The 25,927-nt window shown below is 28.2% G+C and overlaps 2 long non-coding RNA genes across 2 annotated transcripts in view; both read left to right on the top strand.

Annotated features, from left to right (window-relative positions):
* The window catches only part of LOC126839508 (uncharacterized), a 61,548-nt gene that overhangs the window by 11,594 nt on the left and 24,027 nt on the right, over positions 1-25,927 (top strand). The window lies entirely within an intron of this gene.
* Positions 1-25,927, top strand: part of LOC126839507 (uncharacterized) — a 54,093-nt gene that overhangs the window by 6,454 nt on the left and 21,712 nt on the right. Inside the window, exons 2-4 of the long non-coding RNA XR_007685902.1 lie at positions 10,883-10,977; positions 11,636-11,662; positions 12,897-12,923. This is a non-coding gene — a long non-coding RNA (uncharacterized LOC126839507). The remainder of the gene's footprint in view (positions 1-10,882; positions 10,978-11,635; positions 11,663-12,896; positions 12,924-25,927) is intronic.

The following is a 25,927-nucleotide window of genomic DNA, read 5'->3' as shown; positions in this document are numbered from 1 at the left end:
CTTGTGTTTATAGAAAGTTATTGCGTATTAGGAAATACATAGATAAGCATAAAAACGTAAAGTCCCAAATGACATAGGTACTTAATAGTAATAAAGAGTACTTAAGAGAAAAATAAATTCTCTTTCAATATCTAAGATATGTCTCAGATTACTGTATGATTGGACAGTTTTAAAATTATTAAGACGAACAATTTGAGAAAAGTCTAAACTTTGTTAAGGGATTAAAAATTGTCAATGTTACTGCAGAATGAGTTTGGTACAAGGCTACGCAAATATCTTATCAAGAGACTAAGGACAAAAGCAGTTTCTAATGCAGGTATTATCAGATTATAGGAAAAAATTCCCGGACTCCAGAAAACACACAGTAATAAAAAAGATAAGTAAACATTATTATTTGAAATAAAATAATTTTTTACATTCGTTTTTTCTGGGTTTTATTAATTGACTATTACTGAAAAATATCTATAATCTGAATCAACATTAGAAAGAGAACTTTTTACAGACTTAAGTCAAAGTTAAATTTTTTTGAAACCATGGTAAATGATCCATCATTAGGACCTGAAAATATTTGAGTAAAAAGTATCTCTAATTCCAAATTTATTTGTTTAATATTAATTTTATTTTAATCGTCACAAATACCGTAAAAATCAAGGTCAAAAATCATTAAAATCGTATTATATGAAAAAACAAAAACAGTTTACCGGCACCCCTTAATATAGAGATAGAGCGTTAGAACTTTCAGGATCTTCTTTTTTTTTATGTCAACTTTATATTTTTCAAGTGGGAGCAAACTTTTTATTTTTAACGGCCAGTCTAATATACTTTTCAATAAAAAGTCACCTCTTTTTTTTTGTTTTTATAGAGAAACAAATTTAAACTTTATAAAATGAATGTAAAATTATCATAGCGAACAATATGGCATATATTTCGCTCAACTCCGTAATTTATCCATTAGTTTTATCAAGTACAATTTTTGAAATTTCATCATCAAAAAGTAAGTTGATATTATAATCGGTCAGAGCAACAAATATTTTTCTTGTCCTATTCTTGAACCCTATAATACCAGTTAAGGGTAAAATATCACTATTATTGTCTAACATCTTATTTATATTGATTTCTGAATACTCCTTTGATCCAACCGTTGCGGTGCTGGTGTTGTTCCTAATGTATGAAATAATAACAGCTATACGACGACAGTATTGGTTATAATAATAGTTTATTAATGAATATAGTTATACATGGATATCTATATATATGGATATTTAGATTTTAATCTATAACTGCCTCAAGTTCTGTTTTATACAATCCTGACGGAAGTCGCCGATCTATATAATTCTCCACTCGTGTGTCGTATGTTGGTACAACGCCGTCTGCCGTAATCATCCCTTCCAATACTATAACGCATCTTAATACTTCATTACATCTTTGTGTAATCTAAACCAGGATTTAATGCACGCGTTATTATTCCGAGCAATTTGCATTTTTTTCTTCGTCATTCACGCACATTTGGAAGTGATCTGAAACCATACGACATAATTATTGAATAGAAATACAATCGTTAAATACTACAAATTTATGACAAGAAATAATAAAATACATATAAAATAGTTATTCCAGATCTAGCCAAGTGTTAAAAAATAAATACATTAGCTTTTGCTTGAATCATGTGGTTGCTATTGCTGGACTTTAGACTACAGTCATTGTTCTACTCATTTAAAAGCATTTCTGTTTTTATTTTTACCCATACTAGATACCAACAAACGCATAGATAGGTTAGTTATAGGCCAAACTTAGGTTTAACCGACGTTTTAAAAGCAGCGATAAATAATATAAAAATGCTTACTCATTATTTTATGTAGAACATGGTTGAATATAGTACGTATCAGCTGATGTCTGTTGTATACTGCCCTGTCATAGTCAACTAGGTCTATAATACCATACAGATGATGTATTTAATTTTATTTTTAATGTTAAAGTTATACTATGTAAGTTATACTTTTTCAATTAACCATTATTAATATAGTCTATATTATTAATGGTTAATTAAAAAAGTTGAAGTTCTTATTTATTATTTACATGATATAACTTTTACATTAAAAATAAAATTAAATACATCATCTGTATGATATTATAGACCTAACTGACTTCGACACGGCAGTATACAACAGACATCAGCTGATACGTACTATAATCAACCATGTTCTACATCAAAGAATGAGTTAGCATTTTTATATTATTTATCGCTGCTTTTAAAACGTCGTTAAAACCTAACTTTGGCCTATACCTAACCTATCTATGCGTTTGTTGGTATCTAGTATGGGTAAACAATAAAAACAAAAATGCTTTTAAATGAGTAGAACAATGACTGTAGTCTAAAGTCCAGCAATAGCAACCACATGATTCAAGCAAAAGCTAATGTATTTATTTTTTAACACTTAGCTAGATCCGGAATAACTATTTTATATGTTTCTTATTATTTCTTGTCATAAATTTGTAATATTTAACCGTTGTATTTCTATTCAATAATTATGTCATTGTATGGTTTCAGATCACTTCCAAATGTGCGTGAATGACGAAGGAAAAAAATGCAAATTGCTCGGAATAATAACGCGTGCATTAAATCCTGAGTTTAGATTTACACAAAGATGTAATGAAGTATTAAGGTGCGTTATAGTATTGGAAGGGATGATTACGGCAGACGGCGTTGTACCAACATACGAGACACGAGTGGAGAATTATATAGATCGGCGACTTCCGTCAGGATTGTATAAAACAGAACTTGAGGCAGTTATAGATTAAAATCTAAATGTCCATATATATAGATATCCATGTATAACTATATTCATTAATAAACTATTATTATAACCAATACTGTCGTTGTATAGCTGTTATTATTTCATACATTAGGAAAAACACCAGCACCGCAACGGTTGGATCAAAGGAGGATTCAGAAATCAATATAAATAAGATGTTAGACAATAATAGTGATATTTTAACCCTTAACTGGTATTATAGGGTTCAAGAATAGGACAAGAAAAATATTTGTTGCTCTGACCGATTATAATATCAACTTACTTTTTGATGATGAAATTTCAAAAATTGTACTTGATAAAACTAATGGATAAATTACGGAGTTGAGCGAAATATATGCCATATTGTTCGCTATGATAATTTTACATTCATTTTATAAAGTTTAAATTTGTTTCTCTATAAAAACAAAAAAAAGAGGTGACTTTTTATTGAAAAGTATATTAGACTGGCCGTTAAAAATAAAAAGTTTGCTCCCACTTGAAAAATATAAAGTTGACATAAAAAAAAAGAAGATCCTGAAAGTTCTAACGCTCTATCTCTATACTAAGGGGTGCCGGTAAACTGTTTTTGTTTTTTCATATAATACGATTTTAATGATTTTTGACCTTGATTTTTACGGTATTTGTGACGATTAAAATAAAATTAATATTAAACAAATAAATTTGGAATTAGAGATACTTTTTACTCAAATATTTTCAGGTCCTAATGATGGATCATTTACCATGGTTTAAAAAAAATTTAACTTTGACTTAAGTCTGTAAAAAGTTCTCTTTCTAATGTTGATTCAGATTATAGATATTTTTCAGTAATAGTCAATTAATAAAACCCAGAAAAAACGAATGTAAAAAATTATTTTATTTCAAATAATAATGTTTACTTATCTTTTTTATTACTGTGTGTTTTCTGGAGTCCGGGAATTTTTTCCTATAATCTGATAATACCTGCATTAGAAACTGCTTTTGTCCTTAGTCTCTTGATAAGATATTTGCGTAGCCTTGTACCAAACTCATTCTGCAGTAACATTGACAATTTTTAATCCCTTAACAAAGTTTAGACTTTTCTCAAATTGTTCGTCTTAATAATTTTAAAACTGTCCAATCATACAGTAATCTGAGACATATCTTAGATATTGAAAGAGAATTTATTTTTCTCTTAAGTACTCTTTATTACTATTAAGTACCTATGTCATTTGGGACTTTACGTTTTTATGCTTATCTATGTATTTCCTAATACGCAATAACTTTCTATAAACACAAGTTATCCTAGTGCTGAACCTATTTTTCTGTTGTTTGTTACATTTACTTAATTTGCATATTAGTATATAAGCTAGGCTTTTACTACGTTTATCTATGATATAGTTCGTTATTACGGTCAACCATTGTCTATTTAAGTGCTTATTTTATTATTATTAAAGAGATTAACTTATCTTTATAAAGTGTTTATTATTTCTCAGTATATTTTCATCATTATAACAAAAAAGGTAGAAGTATTAAGAAACAAAAAAATCCTATACAGTAAGGTCGGGGCATAGTGGGGACGGAGAGGTCACAGGTCTACAGATTTTATTGTAACTGAAAGTGATGAATCACTTTTAAATAAATGCTTCGATGCGAATCTGTGGATAGTATGTTCAAACCAGTTATAGTGGTTTAGAAGATATCGCGGGACCAGCAAAAATGTACTTAAAATTTAATATTTACTCTTGTGTAGGGTGGATACGATAAAGGTTGATCGTCTGTCTATAAAAATGTACTGTCATAGTTACCCATATATCGTAATTAACAATATAATGAAAATATTTTCATTACCTTTTGACTGTTGATTCACTCACACATAGCAACCTAGAAACTGACTACGGCCAAAGTGTAAATTTTTCCTTTTTTTGGTGTTTTTCCTAAATAAAAAAAAGAATTTGACTACAGAATGTTGAGAAAATTGTAAATGTTATAACATTGAGACTTCAAATATTATAACTAGGTCGATATTTTTTTTATTTAAAAAAAACATCAAAAATTTTTGTTTTTTAATTGTTCTTAATTTTTAATGCTGCTCTATTTTCATTAAGTTAAACACAATGTTAAAGATTACTGTACAAAATGTTCAAAAAATAATGTCTTGAAAACAGTTTGAGGTAATAAATTGAAAAGCCTTTTTTTATAAATAAATGTATACTTAATTTATTTTAAATATATATTTTGTATGAACTTTTAAATATTGATAAAAATATATTTGTTTTATTTAATATTTAAGTGTATCTGAGCACACCCTATACAGGTTCACGCCAAGGTCAGGTTGTCATTAATATTAGGTATACATTATATAGGTACCCTTAATTAGTTTATTTTGTTTGGTGGTTTGCACTTTTAGCTTCGGTGCAGAGCAGAGTGTGTGGGCTTTTTTTTTGTCTGTACACACTGTAACTTTTTTAATACTGGGCCACTTCCTTCGTGTAGCAACTCTATAAGCCACAAATTTCATCTAGTTGGTACTTTAAGGTGGGTTAAAGTTGAAAAAGTTTACTTTTTCATAGTTAAAATTTGAAAAAAAACTGGTCGATATAAAGTTTGGAACAAATATAAATAGATAATTTGAGAAATAGTCTGAAGGACAACTTTAACAGCTATCATTAATTTTAGAAACTCAAAATAATAATAACAAATAAGGCCAGTACAGTGAGGTCAGGGCATAATGGAGTCGGAGCATGATGATGTCAGGGCATAGTGGGGACGGGGAGGTTACAGTTTTAGAGGCATTTTTAAATCTGTAAGTGATAAAATCACTAACTAAACTCGTTAAAAATCCAAAAAGGGATGTTAATACACGCGAAAATTAAGTAAGGTTGGACCAATGATATTATTTGTTTTTTTATCAAATTATAAAAAACATGTGACGCCCGAAATAATGTTTTATTTTTATTTGGGTTACGTTGCCAATGGTTAGGTTATTAATGGTGGGAGAGTAATTTCAACTGCCTAATCGGGATATTCAATAACAAAAACATCTAGATATTTTCGTTTATCGAAAATGCTCTGGCAACAGATCTACTTTACCGGACACCCTTTTTTTTAGTTTTTTTTTTTAATTTATACTATTTTGCATGGTGATTGGGAATATGTAAAAATTTTGCCCCGCTAGCACTTAGTTTGAAAGTTACATACTTTTATTGTTCATAGATATCGACAAGTGTCTAGAAGTTGTTGTAAAATAACGTTATTTTCACAGTAAATAGAGTTCTTAATCTGTGCTTAAGCGTGTTTAAATTTTCAATAATTCTTTTCACTAAATGTCTATACAAATTGGTGAATTTAGCATTTTTAATTATAAAGAACCTATTATTTTCTTTAATATTCATAAACATAAATTAACTTAAAAATGGTCTAGCGTTTTATGGTACCAAATTCAATGTTAGACGTGTACATCAAATAGACATGCACATTGGTCAACAATTTTTCCAACAAAGCCATTCTTTTAAACAATATTTTTATACATCGAATATTTATTATTTATATCAGAGTGAAATTGCACCTTGTACTTAATGGACGTGCGCTCTCGCAACACAAACGAGTCTCATCAAAATCTAACAAGATTTGCGACCATAAAAAGACAAATTAAGTGCGATTAACTCTAGGTATAATCAAAGTATTCATTCTAGATGATAATGATTCAGACTATGGTAATGCAAATGTTGGACAAGTATGATTGTTATTTGTAGGTTTTTGTGTTGCATTTGAGTCCTAAGGTCCTAACTAAATCTAATTAGAACATTCAAATTACAATCATTCGACTTATTTAAACGATATTTTTATTAGATTATATTATATAAATTACATTAAAAAGTACATATTTAAACAACAAGGCTAATGTACCTAACAAGAGTTTTAACTTATCACCACAGGAGCAAACACTGGCAAAAGCGAACGGTTTGTATAATACTATATGATGTAGACAATACAACAATCAAAATTATGATTATACCAATACATTACATACAGAACATTATAACCCTATAAATAAAAATAGTAACGTTATATTCCAAAAATACATATTTCTAGAAAATTCTATGACCAAATTGCATTTTTTTTTCAAAGGGCAAATCATTGTAAAACTTACACCTACCATTCCCTCAGCTCTGTATCAAAGCTACAATATGATAACTTTTTTTGGTGTTTAATTTATATATTTTGCCAGGTAGGTATTGTTATACTTTGTATTTATACATTTACAAGGCTAACATCGTGATAAATGTATTTAAGTATTAATAACAAATGACAGCTCTGTTGTGGTTTGTTAATACCAATAAAATATATGACAATTTTTGTGTTGAAGACACTTTTCAGTGTTGAGTGTTAAGGGGATGGGTGTTAACTACAAATTACTAATAATTAAAAATATCATGTTGCTTAATTTTATTTATGAATATAAATAATATTTATAATCATGTCAAATTGAAATAATTTAATTATAGGTAAATACACATTTCTATTTATTACAAAATCAGTCACTAGTTATCATTGCAACTGTCAGCTTGTTTATCCTTTTCATCCATACTTAAATTTTTTTCTTCAATTTTTCGTTAGCTAAAGTTCGGATAGTATCTTCGAAGTCTAATGATTTTAATAATTCACTCCCGATGCTCAAAGTTCCAAGATTTTAGTATTTTAGTTCGGAAGTTATATTTTATTGATATAAATATTAATGCAACACTATCATTATGTGGTATTAGGCATTGTTGGAACTTTAATACAATTTTTATCTTTTTAACAATACTTTATTTTCAGCAAAAGTATTAAAATCTATATACATTAAACTAGAATGCCATTATTTAAGACCTTGACCTAGTCATGGTAGCCTTAAATACCGGTCTAGTGGTTTGAACAAAAGCAACATTTATTTTTAAAAATTGCATGTTTTCAATAAAGAAATCACATTTGAAAATCATTTACTTCGCTTTTTTTTTGCATTAAATAACTTGAAGCGGAGACCCATCTATGTCCAATACACTTGTTATGGCCTTTTTTAAATCTTTATAGTTTTGTTCAGTTGAATATTATCATTAGAAGTCAACACTAATTATAAAAAAAAATGTTCTGTAACTTTTATTACCGTGATCTCCACTCTTGATTTGATACAAAATCAATCATGAAATTTCTACTCAATAGTTGGTACAGAAATATAGGAATAAAAATATTTATTAAGATATTTTCATTAAAAATCATGTATTATATTTTGTAGTATGACAGTTAAATCGATAGCCATAATATTTCATAATATAAAATATTGGCTATACTGTAACGGACTATGCTCTCCGAGCACATGCGTGATTAACCTTCTGTAGTACTTGAGCTCGTGAGATCTATTATTTTTAGATAATCTAACCAAAAAGCCCTTTTTTATGAATTTAGGGGGATTAATTGTTTAATCGTCCGACTCGATGTTATATGCCAGTGGTTAAAAACTAATAAGGCAAGTAAGGCCTATCTTTTATGATTATTATTATTTAGAACTTCTGTAAAAGAGTCCGCCGCCCACAATCGATTGTTAAGTAATGGCTATCAGTCTCTTACAACTTACATGAATACCTAGTGTTAATTAAATCGCAACATTGTTTACGATTTATTTTCGACTAAAACAAGTGTCGGCTACACTACTGTTCTTTTATTTGTAGTTCGGTGGAAATACAGTTCTGTTAGTTTGTGTTTTTGGTAATTTATTTTTCGGCAAAAATACGGTTCTGCCGATTTGTTTTCGGTTTTTTATGCGACTCGCCTATAACTACATTGTATTTATACAGAAGGTACGATCATTGTTATTGCACCAACACTTGATTTTGTTCATTTCAGTAACGTACACGAATCCAACAATTTGTCATATCATAACAGGTAATATGAGTAGTTAAGCTATAAAAAAATAATAGTTTTTACAATCATCACAGTAGACATACCATATATTATCTCAAATCAAAATTTTGCAATCAGATTCTACAAAATCTCCAAGTTCTTTTAACACAAAAAATGTCTGATTCGAATGTAAATTGAAAAAAAAATATGCATTAATAAGTACAATATGTTTATGCCGGTCTGGGTGGAACTGATAAACAAATTTAATATAGTTACACGGATTCAAATTTTTTTGAAATTAGCGTTTCACAATTTATTCGAATGAAAAAAAATTAAAATAATTATTTTTAAAACTATTCGAATAAAATAAAATATTTCTATATAATATACTGTTTTAATATATTTCCTAAATGTAGAATGTATTAGAATCCTACGTAATAATATTTTCAAACACAATTTCTTGAAAAAAACACATACAAAATATTTAAATAATATTTTTTTAAATAATTATCCGTATTATTTTTTTATTCGAATGAAAAAATTGGATATTTATCGAATAAATCTTTCTAAATTTAATCGAATAATTCTTTTTAATTAAAAAATTTTTTTTCTATATTTGAGGCGCTCAGATGCTAAGCCGATTAACTCCACTTTTTTGAAATTTCGAAAAATAGTAGGGTTGGATTAAAAATTAGTAGGGGTACGCTAAAATGTCTAAAAAACGGGTTATAAATCGAATGGTTTGCAAGGTATATTCAAGGTTTTAACATAGGTTTTACATATTATATTTTAACAGCTTGCGTACAAGTACACAACACCACGGCATACATTTTTATGTATCTAAGGTGGCTAGTAAATATATCAAGTTTCTGGCTAATATTTTAGTGTTTTTATAATATCTGGCCCAAAACAATTCATAGAGAATCTCTCACCCCCTATCTCTCACCCCCAATCAGCTGTTATTTTTCTTTGTGATAACCAGTGTCGGTGTCGTTTTTCCGTGTGTGTGCCATAGCAAAGACAGAAAAATGTCAAAAGTAAAAATAATTTTACTACAACAATTTGCCAATCACTAGCGCATTTTTTTAAAAATGTCAATTACTTTGAAAACAGCCGAAAATTAACTACAGTATTAAATAATGTTAAACGTCTTAAATTTTGTACTAAAAAGAAAAGCTTGGGACATATTCAAGTTAAGGGCAGAATAAAAAGCGGAGTGTAGTATTATTTTTATCTACGTCTATTCCTCCGCCTCCGCCTCCTAACTTTTAAAATCTAAAATTAAATTTAATATTATTTGATTATTGTTTTTATATATTTATTCGAAAAAATATTTCAAAAGTTAGTCGAAATAAAATATATTAATCTATAATTTTAAAAACTGTTCGAATAAAAAATAATTTGATTAACTTCTACTAAAATAATTTGGTATCTAAATGTTAGACTTATGTAATGTCTTATTCGAATGATGCACAACTCTGAATTTGTACTTCGTGTTGGATTGATTTGGGCTACTTAAATGACAATCGAATTTAGAAAAAATAAGAATAATATAATTTATGAAGTCCTTTAATAAAAAATAGAAATTATTTGCTGTTTTCATCCCAATGACGTGACGTGGCCAAATTACTTAACTCCTTTTTTACAAAAGACCTACCTAAAGTGTGAAAAATTTAAATATACAATAATTTTGGATAAGGACAAATTTAGGATGGACATTTTTTAAGAACATTATCCGGAAACAAACATACTTCATTTGTGTTCTATATTCTGTTTCTTGAGTGGGATGATAATATAATAATAATTTTTATATGATATCCATGTTAGGGTGGTTGACAGGTTTCTTTAATAAGGTTTTGGTATATAGATGGGAAAATGCCGGAATTGTAGATGAAAAGTAATCTGGTACCAATATTTAAGGGCAAGGAAGATGTGCAGGAGTGTGACAATTATAGAGGTGTAAAACTGATTAGGTATGAAGGTTTGGGAAAAGATGGTAGAAAAGAGAATATCGAAGATATTCAATTTGGGGTTTTGCCAGGAAAATCAACTATGGAATGATTAGGGTGGCCGACCCCATGTAGTTGAGAATGTAAGGCAAAAAGATAAAGAAGATATGGATTATCCATTTTATAGTTCTAGAATATTGCAAAAAGTACCTTTACTGTAATTTTGTGCAAACACATATGTTATGTATTACTATTGAATTTGACATAATATTATTTTTTTTTTAGATATCGATTGAAAATGACTAAGCTACAAGTTTTCTGTATTTTTGCGGTGACTATTTGCATTGTTATAAACAATGTAAAATGCGCAACGGAAGGCGGTATGACCTAAATATTTGAATCATTTTTTTATTAAATTTTTTCCGTAGTTTATAACAATGCAAATCATTGTTATAAATAATATAAAATGCGCATCGCCAGACGGTATGACCTAAATATTTGAATCATTTTTTATTTTAAGACTCATATTTATCTATTAAACAATGTACAGATTTGTTTTAATATTTTGTACATTTTAACATACACATGATATACATTTTGAAAAATAATTATCAAGTTGTACTAATATTTTTATTGACAACTATTTGGATTGATCTTATTAGGTTTTTGTACGATTTTTAGTCTTAAAATTTTATTGTTGTATACAATTATAAACTGGTACTTAATTAAAACTTATAACACATATAGTTTTAACCAGCTTTTACCCCAAAATCCAGCTGGCTTAATTATGCAAAGTGATATCAATTACAATAAGACGCTGCGATGCAAATTTTGACACACTAGACCTCACTTTGACACTTACTAAATGTGCTTAGTTTGGACTGCACTGGATTAAACTTCCTACCCACAGATTCGCACCAAAGCTTTTATTTAAGAAGATTTTTATCACTTTCAGCTATAATAATTACTGTAGAACTGTGACCTCGATGACAATTTATATTTTACGAAATTATATGATAATATAATTTATTATTCCAGAATGTTGTGATCAGATTTGTAAGACCAGTGAGTTAAAATTATTATAATTTTTTTTTGACATTTTTATGTCTTAGCTCTGGCACATAACCGAAAAAAGTGTTACCAAAAAAGAGTTACCAAAAAAACGTAACGAAAAAAGGAATGGGGATGGGATGTGGATGAATATGGGGTTCGGAGTGGAAGATAGGGGTAGGAGATAAGGGTGGGAGATAGGGGGGATAGTTTGGGGTAAGAGATATATTGTATTCACAACGATCAAATTAAAACTGAAAAATAAATTCAATGTTATTTAACAGGTCATATTTCCTATGAATTGTCAGATATCAGCCAAAGGCCAGATATTATGAAATCACTAAACTATGAGCCAGAAACTTGATATATTTACTAGCCACCTTAGATACTAGCTTGTTATTATACTATTTCATTATTTATAATTCCACCACTACTCTAAATATATTCGGTACTTCAACGAGACATGAAAATGCTCTTTCGTGGTTGCCGACTCGGCTGAAAAACTTTTTTTTTAAGTCATTTAGGCAATTTGTAACATTATTTCATAATATGTCATTGAAAATGTATTAATTTGTATACGTTATATTGTGTTAATTTTTATTACAAATTCATTAAATAATTTAACGCTTTGCCCTAATCACAAAACAAATAAAATTGCCTATTTATGTTTTATTACTAACATTTAATCTGAACTGACATGTGCTACTTTAATGTGTTTGTGACCTTCAAAACGAGAAGATGTTTATATACGTTTTCCAAACAATATTTTTTTATATTGTAACGATCATATTTCACCTGACCGTTACTCCTCTAGCCAGCTAGACAAGTAGGTCCGTTACAATATACAATAAATTATGCTTTACTTCCTCTTTTAAACTATTATAGCTATTATAGCTAACTATTAAGTCAAAAATATATAAGTAAACGTGACTCAAAAATTTAACTTTAGTTAATAAAAAAAACACTTTTAACCAATTGAGTAACCTCGAATACATAACCTACACATTTTTTATTTTTTGTATTTAATAGTGTACATTTTTAGCAGTTATAGTTTTAGCCAACATTCGGCTAGTGGTTTAATAAAATAATAGACAAAATCAGTGTAGAGTGTTGCAAGCTAATGATAGTACAAGCAACCATTACATAGTTTTGTTAAACAACCTTTTTTTTATTTGTGTATCTGGCCTCTTATGATTGCTTTGACTACATTGTGTATTGTATTTGTTAATTATTTAAAATTTGTTTTTAGACCACATACTTAGATATTTAAATGACGGTGAGTGTTTATATAGTTAATACATATAGTATATTATAATTAAGGGAAAAAAATAAAATAATTTTACCGAAAATATGATTTGGCAAAAATAAAAAATAAATAAGCACAGTCTAAACTCTAAACGGCGCCATACTTTTAATGTAATAAGGCAGAATTATTTTATCTCACCATGTTTAGATTTTCCAGTTAATTTAAACAATTTCCTGCATTTACTCGTATATTGTTAATAATTGAAAATAATACTAACTAATCCATAATGGTCACTTCATAATTTTTATATATATATGTCTCCTAAATTAGTACAATATGATATAACTTACAGTATGAGCTACTACTTAACTATCATTGTATTTAAAAGATGGATGTTAGGTCATGTACCTCTTTTAAACGTGCTCTATCTCTTTCTACAATAGCTTCATTTCATTGTTAATAAAAGTCATGATTTTCTTCTTCTCTTTAGTTCATGGCCTAATACTTCTGCGGATCTTTTGACTGCAGTTTACATTTATTTTCCAAATGTAATTTATATCCGTAGGTAACATTATCTGAGGCATCTAACTACTCAGTTATTTTTCTTTGTAATCATTGGCCTGGTTTTCTTTCAATAGTTCTTTGTTAATTTTCTGTGTACACTTATCATTATTAATTTGGATCTTTCTATCTATATACTAAATTTGACCTTGGCTCTCATCATGAAGTCATCAGAAAGTGCACTACTTCCCCTCATGCTTTTTACGTCGTTTATGCTTAATCTAATTCGGTAGTTTACCATTACATGATCTATTTGATCTATACGTGTTTTTAATATATTTTGACTTTTTAAATTAGTTTGTGTTAGCTTTCAAGGTATCGGTTTAATGTATGCAATTGTTTTCATGATTTATTTAGTCATTTTTGTAGTGAAAATTGACTTTGATATGAGTACACATAACACATCTTTGTTAAAATTCCCCAAACTTCTTCAATCTCCCCTAGAATTATTGACAATCTGTACTATGCATACCACACTTTAATGTTTTATTAAATATTGAATGGTAATTGCTAAATTTATTTAACGAATTTATTAATAATTTATTTTGTTCTTTGATTCCAGATGAAAAATACGAACTGGTCAACGGTCTCATTTGTGCATACTCATATGGTATTGTTATGTGTAAATTATTATTTTTGTTTTCAGTAAACTTTTTTTACAATATTAGGCTATTAAATTGCCATTGCTTACCGTATAGTTTTGTTGTACTATCAATACCGTTTGTCATGTTGTATACTTTATCAGTACATTTAATAGATCATTTAAAAATTGATGTCTAAGGAACCGTTAAATTTGTATTAATTCATTAAACGTTCACGCAACTCGCATGCACCAATTTTTTTTTTTTTTTAAACAAATTATTTGTGTTTTTTTTCAGCGCAAATTCAGGTTTTGATTTTTCCGCCAGGTAATTTACAATTGTTTTATACGATTAGGTAATATTATAGACCTACAAAGTAATGAACTGGGCCTACCACACTGCACCTCCCATTCTAACTTAAAGTTTAAATAACATTAAAAGAAATGATTAAAAACTTGTTATCAACGAGTCTAAATATTCATCAAATAATACATGGTCATCTTGAATTTTAAAGAAAAATGTTACAAAAATTATTGAAAACCAAAAACAGTTTTCAATAAAAAAAACGTCGTTTTTATTTTAAATGCAAATGAGTATAAATGTATTTAAAAAACAAATCATACACCATTCAATTGAACAAGAGTTCTCTCATTTTTCTAATCTTTGTGAGACATCCTGTATTACACAGTATTCTTTGAAATGTTGTTAGTAATGTGTATAATATATATAAATATATATGTTATTGTAAGTTATTACTATTAGGTATGTTTGAATGAATATCCCTCACAAATCTGCATCCAAGATTGAAAAAATTGATTAGTTTTTGTGATATCAATACCTTTTCAGTTCTTCTTTTAAGCTATAACTAATATGTGTAATATGTATACATGTATATAATCAAAATCACAATGTTTAATAATAATACAAATTATATTACTATTAGTAATATACCTATGATCGATGTTAAATGGAATAAGATGATACGACTTGCCGATGCATGATATTCTTTTTATCTGATCTTATTTTTACTTAAATTGTGCGTCGAATATCAAGTGTTATTGTGTATGTTTTCTAGTTCTATAACACTACACATTTATAACTAACAAACTATTTAGAGGATGTCCGTAGTTCTACATGTTAATATACTAAAGATTTACTTTTAAATTGTTTTTTTTTCTAAATTTACCAGTTTTATTATTAATTAATTATTATTACAAGTTAGTAAATTTGTATCAAAACAAAATTTGATTAAACACAAAATGTACATAAAAGTTTCATTTTTTAATAAAAAAGATTTTGTCGATTACTTAAATATATATGGCACGTTTTGACAGTAACATTATAAAATCGAATCTTTTTTTCAGTTCCTGATTTATTGGCAAGCAGAGGCAGGGCGGGAGGTAAAAAATTATCGCCCGCATAACTTATAATTAATAGTAACTATGATTATTAATGACGTTTTTTTGTGATATTTTATGTTAGGCAGTGTAATTTTACATAAAATGACACATTTTAATGGGGAATGTTTTGATTATAGCTTTTGATTCAATAATATCCCAAGAACGGACTATACTATACTTTATTACAGGACAAGAGCCAACAACTTATTTAAGTAGTATGTATAACAGTTTTCTCCAGAACAGTTATTTAGGTAGTATTTGAGTGAATATTACAGTTGTACAATATACTATAATATAGACTATATTAATAATGGTCAATTGAAAAAGTTGAAAATTCTTATTTATAATTTACATAGTATAACTTTAACATTAAAAATAAAATTAAATACATCATCTGTATGATATTATAGACCTAACTGACTTTGACACGGCAGTAAACAACAGACATTCTGTTGTACGTAGAATATTCAACTATGTTCTACATCAAAGAATGAGTAAGCATTTTTATAATATATATTTTAAAACGTCGTTAAACCCAAACTTTGGCATATACATAACCATAACCTATGTGTAGGTAATTAGTACTTATGGGTAAAAAAAAAAAACTTTTAAATGAGTAGAACAATGACTGTAGACTGAAGTCCAGCAATAGCAACCACATGATTCAAGCAAAAGCTAATGTATTTATTTTTTAACACTTAGCTAGATCCGGAATAACTATTTTATATGTTTTTTATTACTTCTTGTCATAAATTTGTAATATTTAACCATTGTATTTCTATTCAATAATTATGTCGTATGGTTTCAGATCACTTCCAAATGTGCGTGAATGACGAAGAAAAAAAATGCAAATTGCTCGGAATAATAACGCGTGCATTAAATCCTGGGTTTAGATTTACACAAAGATGTAATGAAGTATTAAGATGCGTTATAGTATTGGAAGAGATGATTACGGCAGACGGCGTTGTATCAATCGACCAGAAACGTGTGGAGATTTATGTAGATCAACTACTTTCGTCAGGATTGTATAAAACAGAATTTGAGGCAGTTATAGATTAAAATCTAAATATCCATATATATAGATATCCATGTATAACTATATTCATTAATAAACTATTATTATAACCAATACTGTCGTCGTATAGCTGTTATTATTTCATACATTAGGAAAAACACCAGCACCGCAACGGTTGGATCAAAGGAGTATTCAGAAATCAATATAAATAAGATGTTAGACAATAATAGTGATATTTTAACCCTTAACTGGTATTATAGGGTTCAAGAATAGGACAAGAAAAATATTTGTTGCTCTGACCGATTATAATATCAACTTACTTTTTGATGATGAAATTTCAAAAATTGTACTTGATAAAACTAATGGATAAATTACGGAGTTGAGCGAAAAATATGCCATATTGTTCGCTATGATAATTTTACATTCATTTTATAAAGTTTAAATTTGTTTCTCTATAAAAACAAAAAAAAAGAGGTGACTTTTTATTGAAAAGTATATTAGACTGGCCGTTAAAAATAAAAAGTTTGCTCCCACTTGAAAAATATAAAGTTGACATAAAAAAAAAGAAGATCCTGAAAGTTCTAACGCTCTATCTCTATATTAAGGGGTGCCGGTAAACTGTTTTTGTTTTTTCATATAATACGATTTTAATGATTTTTGACCTTGATTTTTACGGTATTTGTGACGATTAAAATAAAATTAATATTAAACAAATAAATTTGGAATTAGAGATACTTTTTACTCAAATATTTTCAGGTCCTAATGATGGATCATTTACCATGGTTTCAAAAAAATTTAACTTTGACTTAAGTCTGTAAAAAGTTCTCTTTCTAATGTTGATTCAGATTATAGATATTTTTCAGTAATAGTCAATTAATAAAACCCAGAAAAAACGAATGTAAAAAATTATTTTATTTCAAATAATAATGTTTACTTATCTTTTTTATTACTGTGTGTTTTCTGGAGTCCGGGAATTTTTTCCTATAATCTGATAATACCTGCATTAGAAACTGCTTTTGTCCTTAGTCTCTTGATAAGATATTTGCGTAGCCTTGTACCAAACTCATTCTGCAGTAACATTGACAATTTTTAATCCCTTAACAAAGTTTAGACTTTTCTCAAATTGTTCGTCTTAATAATTTTAAAACTGTCCAATCATACAGTAATCTGAGACATATCTTAGATATTGAAAGAGAATTTATTTTTCTCTTAAGTACTCTTTATTACTATTAAGTACCTATGTCATTTGGGACTTTACGTTTTTATGCTTATCTATGTATTTCCTAATACGCAATAACTTTCTATAAACACAAGTTATCCTAGTGCTGAACCTGTTTTTCTGTTGTTTGTTACATTTACTTAATTTGCATATTAGTATATAAGCCAGGCTTTTACTACATTTATCTATGATATAGTTCGTTATTACGGTCAACCATTGTCTATTTAAGTGCTTATTTTATTATTATTAAAGAGATTAACTTATCTTTATAAAGTGTTTATTATTTCTCAGTATATTTTCATCATTATAACAAAAAAGGTAGAAGTATTAAGAAACAAAAAAATCCTGTACAATGGGGTCGGGGCATAGTGGGGACGGAGAGGTCACAGGTCTACAGATTTTATTGTAACTGAAAGTGATGAATCACTTTTAAATAACGCTTCGATGCGAATCTGTGGATAGTATGTTCAAACCAGTTATAGTGGTTTAGAAGATATCGTGGGACCAGCAAAAATGTACTTAAAATTTAATATTTACTCTTGTGTAGGGTGGATACGATAAAGGTTGATCGTCTGTCTATAAAAATGTACTGTCATAGTTACCCATATATCGTAATTAACAATATAATGATAATATTTTCATTACCTTTTGACTGTTGATTCACTCACACATAGCAACCTAGAAACTGACTACGGCCAAAGTGTAAATTTACCCTTTTTTTGGTGTTTTTCCTAAATAAAAAAAAGAATTTGACTACAGAATGTTGAGAAAATTGTAAATGTTATGGTTCCATTTTAGATCAACCTTCTGTCTAGTTTTCAGATCAAAATCTCTAAAACTTTGCTTGAAAAAGTGAAATAAAGAAAAAAAATTCTATCCCTTCTAAGGGGAAAAGTTTATGATACTTTTTTGGTTTGTTAATGTTTATCGATAGTACTATCTTTGAAGAACAATTCATATAAATTTGGAACATTTTCGACTATTTTTAAAAAAGTTATAGACCATCGTAATTTTAAGTTGAAAAAATTTTTATTTTTTAATTTTTTATTTTTTACGCGTAACAAACAATCTGTATCAATTATACTAGACACAATAAGAATATGTGATAAATGTTATAAAATCATGAAGTTTTGTTGAAAGAGGGTCAATGTTGTATGAACGGATTTATTCTGGTTAACTTTAAACCGCCATTTTGTAAAACATTTTTCCATAGCTTTAAGGTGAGTTTGTAAATTAATTGACGCTATGATTGGATCTTTATTAATAGATATTAACGCTTTGTCGTCAGCGTAGTCAGCTACTGAGGTGTTGGGAGTAGTAAACTGGTCAGAAGCAAAGATGTTATAAAGAATTGGAGCCAAGATGCCACCTTGAGGCACGCCAGCATTTATGGAAGCTATATCAGAAAGAGCGGTGGCGAACTTGAAAATGTCGATCCGTTAGGTAGGATTTGATGAGTAGGTAGTAAGTGAGATGTCTAAGAATACGCAATTGCAATAAAGTTTTTTTTCAAGAAAATACGATATGGCGTCTACGACTCAGTGTACTTGGTGTATGATTGAGTAGTTGAAAAATTTATACATTTTTTAGGTGTTTTTCTCGATTATGATGGGGAAGGGGTGACATTTTTTGGCCCGATAAAGGTATGATTTTTGATCTATAGAGTTGCTACACGAAGAAGTCGGTTCTGCAAATTACGAGGTATCGTGGGTCCAGACACAAAAAAAATAAAAACACATCATTGTAAAAACAATACCTTCTCAGCTCCACATCAAAGCTAAAATACTTTGGATAAAACAACATTTCTATTTCGTGCGATTATAAAAGCGTACGCCTTAAAATGGCGGCATTCGGTTAATCTTATTATTAATGTGTATAAAATACACTTATTTCAATTGTTGTATCATTGGATACAATTGTCAACTACATTCTCTGGGTTTTTTTTTAATTTGGTTTCCCAAGGCTTGGACAGTGATTACATGTCGCACTGGTAATTCGACGGCGTTCTTTTCAGTAATCGTAGCTACATTCACTTAGAGAAGTCACAATTTAGATATCCTAAGTAATCTGTTATATGTATTGAACGATAGATGCCTAATAAAATAAACAAGTACATATATATAAAAAATGCAATTGGTGAAAAGGATCATAAGGTTAAATTATAATTTACTTATTTGATTTTGCCTATACGAGGGGAAGGGGCAGGGGAGTGCTCGAAAGTATTAGAAAAAAACAGCTGGGACTTTAGCCGACATTGTGTGAGTTATACTTCGAACATAATACTATCAAAATATCCTAGAAAACGTTATATCTTAAACTTAAGAATTCCTTAGTTAGTTAATATTGTTAGAATAATGTTAAAATATTGTTTACATATTAAATCTAACTCATTTGAGCTAATGTTTTTGTTGGAGTCAGAGAGTAATATTAAAACAAACTAATTTCAAGTGTAAAGAATAAATTTCTTCGAAATTCCAGATTAAAAATGTTAATTTTGGTCTAAGACGTTTTACGTTACATATTAGTCGACGAAAGGATATGTTTTATAACAAAAAATGAGGTTTAATTTGTTTGTTATATCACAGTATTTGTATAATTAATTTTAAAACATATTAGAACTAAATTCGGAATATTGACAATTGCCATACAGTTTTAATTACTCAAGTAAAAAATGAATGGACCTAAAATATATTATAATTCAAAATCGTTTTAACGTTGGAGACTTCAAATATTATAACTAGGTCGATATTTTTTTTATTTAAAAAAAAACATCAAAAATTTTTGTTTTTTAATTGTTCTTAATTTTTAATGCTGCTCTATTTTCATTAAGTTAAACACAATGTTAAAGATTACTGTACAAAATGTTCAAAAAATAATGTCTTGAACACGGTTTGAGGTAATAAATTGAAAAGCCTTTTTTTATAAATAAATGTATACTTAATTTATTTTAAATATATAATTTTTATGAACTTTTAAATATTGAGAAAAAGATACTTGTTTCATTTGATATTTAAGTGTGTCTGAGCACACCCTATACAGGTTCACGCCAAGGTCAGGTTGTCATTAATATTAGGTATACATTATAGGTACCCTTAATTAGTTTATTTTGTTTGGTGGTTTGCACTTTTAGCTTCGGTGCAGAGCAGAGTGTGTGGGCTTTTTTTTTGTCTGTACACACTGTAACTTTATTAATACTGGGCCACTTCCTTCGTGTAGCAACTCTATAAGCCACAAATTTCATCTAGTTGGTACTTTAAGGTGGGTTAAAGTTGAAAAAGTTTACTTTTTCATAGTTAAAATTTGAAAAAAAACTGGTCGATATAAAGTTTGGAACAAATATAAATAGATAATTTTAGAAATAGTCTGAAGGACAACTTTAACAGCTATCATTAATTTTAGAAACTCAAAATAATAATAACAAATAAGGCCAGTACAGTGAGGTCAGGGCATAATGGAGTCGGAGCATGATGATGTCAGGGCATAGTGGGGACGGGGAGGTTACAGTTTTAGAGGCATTTTTAAATCTGTAAGTGATAAAATCACTAACTAAACTCGTTAAAAATCCAAAAAGGGATGTTAATACACGCGAAAATTAAGTAAGGTTGGACCAATGATATTATTTGTTTTTTTATCAAATTATAAAAAACATGTGACGCCCGAAATAATGTTTTATTTTTATTTGGGTTACGTTGCCAATGGTTAGGTTATTAATGGTGGGAGAGTAATTTCAACTGCCTAATCGGGATATTAAAAAACAAAAACATCTAGATATTTTCGTTTATCGAAAATGCTCTGGGAACAGATCTACTTTACCGGACACCCTTTTTTTTAGTTTTTTTTTTTAAATTTATACTATTTTGCATGGTGATTGGGAATATGTAAAAATTTTGCCCCGCTAGCACTTAGTTTGAAAGTTACATACTTTTATTGTTCATCGATATCGACAAGTGTCTAGAAGTTGTTGTAAAATAACGTTATTTTCACAGTAAATAGAGTTCTTAATCTGTGCTTAAGCGTGTTTAAATTTTCAATAATTCTTTTCACTAAATGTCTATACAAATTTGGTGAATTTAGCATTTTTAATTATAAAGAACCTATTATTTTCTTTAATATTCATAAACATAAATTAACTTAAAAATGGTCTAGCGTTTTATGGTACCAAATTCAATGTAAGACGTGTACATCAAATAGACATGCACATTGGTCAACAATTTTCCCAACAAAGCCATTTTTTTAAACAATATTTTTATACATCGTATATTTATTATTTATATCAGAGTGAAAATGCATCTTGTACTTAATGGACGTGCGCTCTCGCAACACAAACGAGTCTCATCTAAATCTAACAAGATTTGCATATCCACGATATTGCGGTGTAGACTTTAGTGCTATGTTAAAATTAGATCACTTGGTCTTTTGTTGAGTTTGATCATGAATACACTATAATTATTGAAATACACATTATTCTTTAAAGGCGCTGCTTAATATAGTATTAAACTGTTATGCGTAAGAGCTATAAAGCTTATAAAGCTAGCCAATTTTACGGGTTGTATTTAATTAGCATAAATTTAATTTAATTAAAAGTGTAAAATTTATTGTTATAGTCAAATCTTTACATCGGACCATAAAAAGACAAATTAAGTGCGATTAACTCTTGGTATAATCAAAATATTCATTCTAGATGATAATGATTCAGACTATGATAATGCAAATGTTGGACAAGTATGATTGTTATTTGTAGGTTTTTGTGTTGCATTTGAGTCCTAAGGTCCTAACTAAATCTAATTAGAACATTCAAATTACAATCATTCGACTTATTTAAACGATATTTTTATTAGATTATATTATTTAAATTACATTAAAAAGCACATATTTAAACAACAAGGCTAATGTACCTAACAAGAGTTTTAACTTATCACTACAGGAGCAAACACTGGCAAAAGCGAACGGTTTGTATAATACTATATGATGTAGACAACCCATAAAACAACAACCAAAATTATGATTATACCATCACATTATTTACAAAACATTATAACCCTATAAATAAAAATAGTAACGTAATATTCCAAAAATACATATTTCTAGAAATATAGGCAAATCATTGTAAGACTTACACCTACCATCCCCTCAGCTCTGTATCAAAGCTACAATATGAAAACTTTTTTTGGTGTTTTATTTATATATTTTGCCAGGTAGGTATTATTATACTTTGTATTTATACATTTACAAGGCTAACATGGTGACAAATGTATTTAAGTATTAATAACAAATGACATCTCTGTTATGGTTTGTTAATACCAATAAAATATATTACAATTATTGTGTTGAAGACATTTTTCAGTGTTGAGTGTTGAGGGGATGGGTGTTAACTACAAATTACTAATAATTAAAAATATCATGTTGCTTAATTTTATTTATAAATATAAATAATATTTATAATCGTGTCAAATTGAAATAATTTAATTATAGGTAAATATACATTTATATTTATTACAAAATCAATCACTAGTTATCATTGCAACTGTCAGCTTGTTTATCCTTTTCATCCATACTTAAATTTTTTTCTTCGATTTTTCGTTAGCTAAAGTTCGGATAGTATCTTCGAAGTCTAATGGTTTTAAAAATTCACTCTCGATGTTCAAAGTTCCAAGATTTTAGTATTTTAGTTCGGAGGTTATATTTTATTAATTTAAATATTAATGCAGCACTATCATTATGTGGCATTAGGCATTGTTGGCAACTTTAATATGATTTTTATCTTTTTAACAATACTTTATTATCTGCATATTCAATTTTTATACTTTAGCACTTGGAACGTTTGACAAATTCACTCTTCATATAGGTATACAAAATTTCGTTATTCTGGGTACAAATCCAAAAATGTAATACAGTTTGAGTACACTATACATTTTATTTGTATGTATATATATCAATATACAGGGTGGCCCACAAAGATTTGACAAATGAAATAACTTTTGCTCGAGTGAATATTTTTGGGATTTTTTTTTTTAAATAATTTATTGCACTTACCCGTTTTACTTTTTTTAATAGTTTTTTTATTTTTTTTCAAGCTAGTCATTCTATTTAAAATGATTTTTAAAAAAGAATTGGTGAAAAAAATTTGTATTTTGAGTCATCCGTTCAAAAGTTATATTGATTTGAAAGTGAGGATGACTGGTGACGGGAGGTGAAGTGCGGTAGAGTAAACCGAGTAGATTTATTTTTATCAGCGCGCGTTACCTACTGCACAAAAAAATAAAAATATGTAATAAAAAAAATTATTTTATATACTTACCTATTTCATAAGGAAGGAAAATCTGGGTACATAGACCGTATTGTTAAGTATTTGTATAAATCAAAATTTTATTTCACATAGATACGAATTTTAGGTGTGTAAATAGAACGCAATAAAATATAATTCAATGTGTAAAATAAAAACCAAAAAAAACTTGAGCAACTTATGGTTACATATAATAAAGAAATTATTCTTTATTATATAAAATAAAACCTAATGGCTAACACATTATCGTTTTAATTTTTTTTCGATATTTATTAGGTGTATAATGAATATCCAGTAAAAAAAATGACTGGTCAAAGTAAAGTTTGGAATACATTTTCATGGATTATTTGAGAAAAAGGCTGAAGGACAAATTTAACAGCTATCGTTAATTTTAGACACTCAAAATAATAATAACATAAAAAGCCAGTCAGTGGTGTCGGGGCATAATGGGGACGGATCATGATGAGGTCAGGGCATAATGGTGACGGGGAGGTTACAGTTTTAGTGGCATTTTTAAATCTATAAGTGATAAAATCACTTTCGAATAAACAGTAGTTAGTATTTTCAAACCAGTAAAATCCAAACAGCAGTATAAACCTGCATAGTAAGAACGAACTAAATTGAGGTGCTGTATTTACAAATAAGCATCAAAGGGTTTATTTGAAAGGGCTAGCACAGTAAAGTATAGGGATAATGGAATCCAAGCATAGATGGGACGGAAAGGTTACAGGTCTACAGGAATTATTATAAATAGAAGTGATAGAAGTGAATAAAATCACATTCAAATAAATGAGTAAATGAGTGTTTTACGTTAGTTGGATCACCCAGTATATAATGTAAAACACCGCTGTGCTTGATTTTTTATTGTTACGTTATTTTTCTGTACTAGAACTTTTTTCAACAAAAAACTCCCAATAGTACGCAATGTAAATATTTTCTACATTTTCTGTATTTTCTACTATGCTAAAAGTTTTCTATTTGTTCAAAAACCACCATATTATCTAGGTTGTATTTATGCAAAAGGTACAATCGTTGTTATTGCACTAACACTTAGTTTTGTTCATTTCAAAAACGTACACGAATCCAACAACTCGTCAAATCACAACAGGTAATATGAGTAGTAAAGCTATAAAAAAATAATAGTTTTTAGAATCCTCACAGTGGCCATACCTTATATTATCTCAAAACAAAGTTTTGCAATCAGATTAACCAAAATCTCCAAGTTCTTTTAACACACAAAATGTCGGATCCGAATATAAATTTAAAAAAAAACTATGCATTTATAAATACGAATACAATATATTAATGCCGGTCTGGGTGGAACTGATAAACAAATTTAATATAGTTACATGGATCAAATTTATTGAAATAGGCATTTAACAGTTTATACGAATGAAAAATAATTAAATAATTATTTTTAAAACTATTCGAATAAAATAAAATCTTTCTATATAATATACTGGTTTTATATATTTCCTAAATGTCGAATTTATTACAATTCAACGTAATAATATTTTCAAACATAATTTCTTGAAAAAAAAAACACTTACAAACTATTTAAATAATATTTTTAAAAATAATTATACAAACTATTTACTTTATTGTACTTACATACAATGTTACAAGTATCTTTAACTGCCTGTCCTGAAAAATTTCATTTTATAGAGTTAATCGGTTTGGCATCTGAGCGCCTCATTTATTGGTTTTATATATTTTCTGAATGTAGAACCTACAGAGTGATTAGTTTATCGTAAACCACTCAATGTCTCATAGGGTTTAATAAGAAATTTAATTTTTTTTTTTCATAATGTACTCATATAATGTGATCATGGCTATTCATATTCCCCCCCCCCTCAGTACAATATTCTGTAATAATATGGGGACTCGAACATCCAGGTCGTCGTACACAGGGTCATTTGTGTGGATCATTTTACTAAAATTTAATGTTTTTCCATATCATCCAAAATTAATTTAG

Source organism: Adelges cooleyi, unplaced genomic scaffold, assembly GCF_023614345.1.
Source record: "Adelges cooleyi isolate 19-005CV unplaced genomic scaffold, UGA_ACOO_1.1 ACOO_flye_CR_arks_rails_tigmint_CR_PRNA_306, whole genome shotgun sequence".
Classification (NCBI taxonomy): Eukaryota; Metazoa; Arthropoda; class Insecta; order Hemiptera; family Adelgidae; genus Adelges; species Adelges cooleyi.
This window is presented reverse-complemented; position numbering and strand designations above follow the sequence as displayed.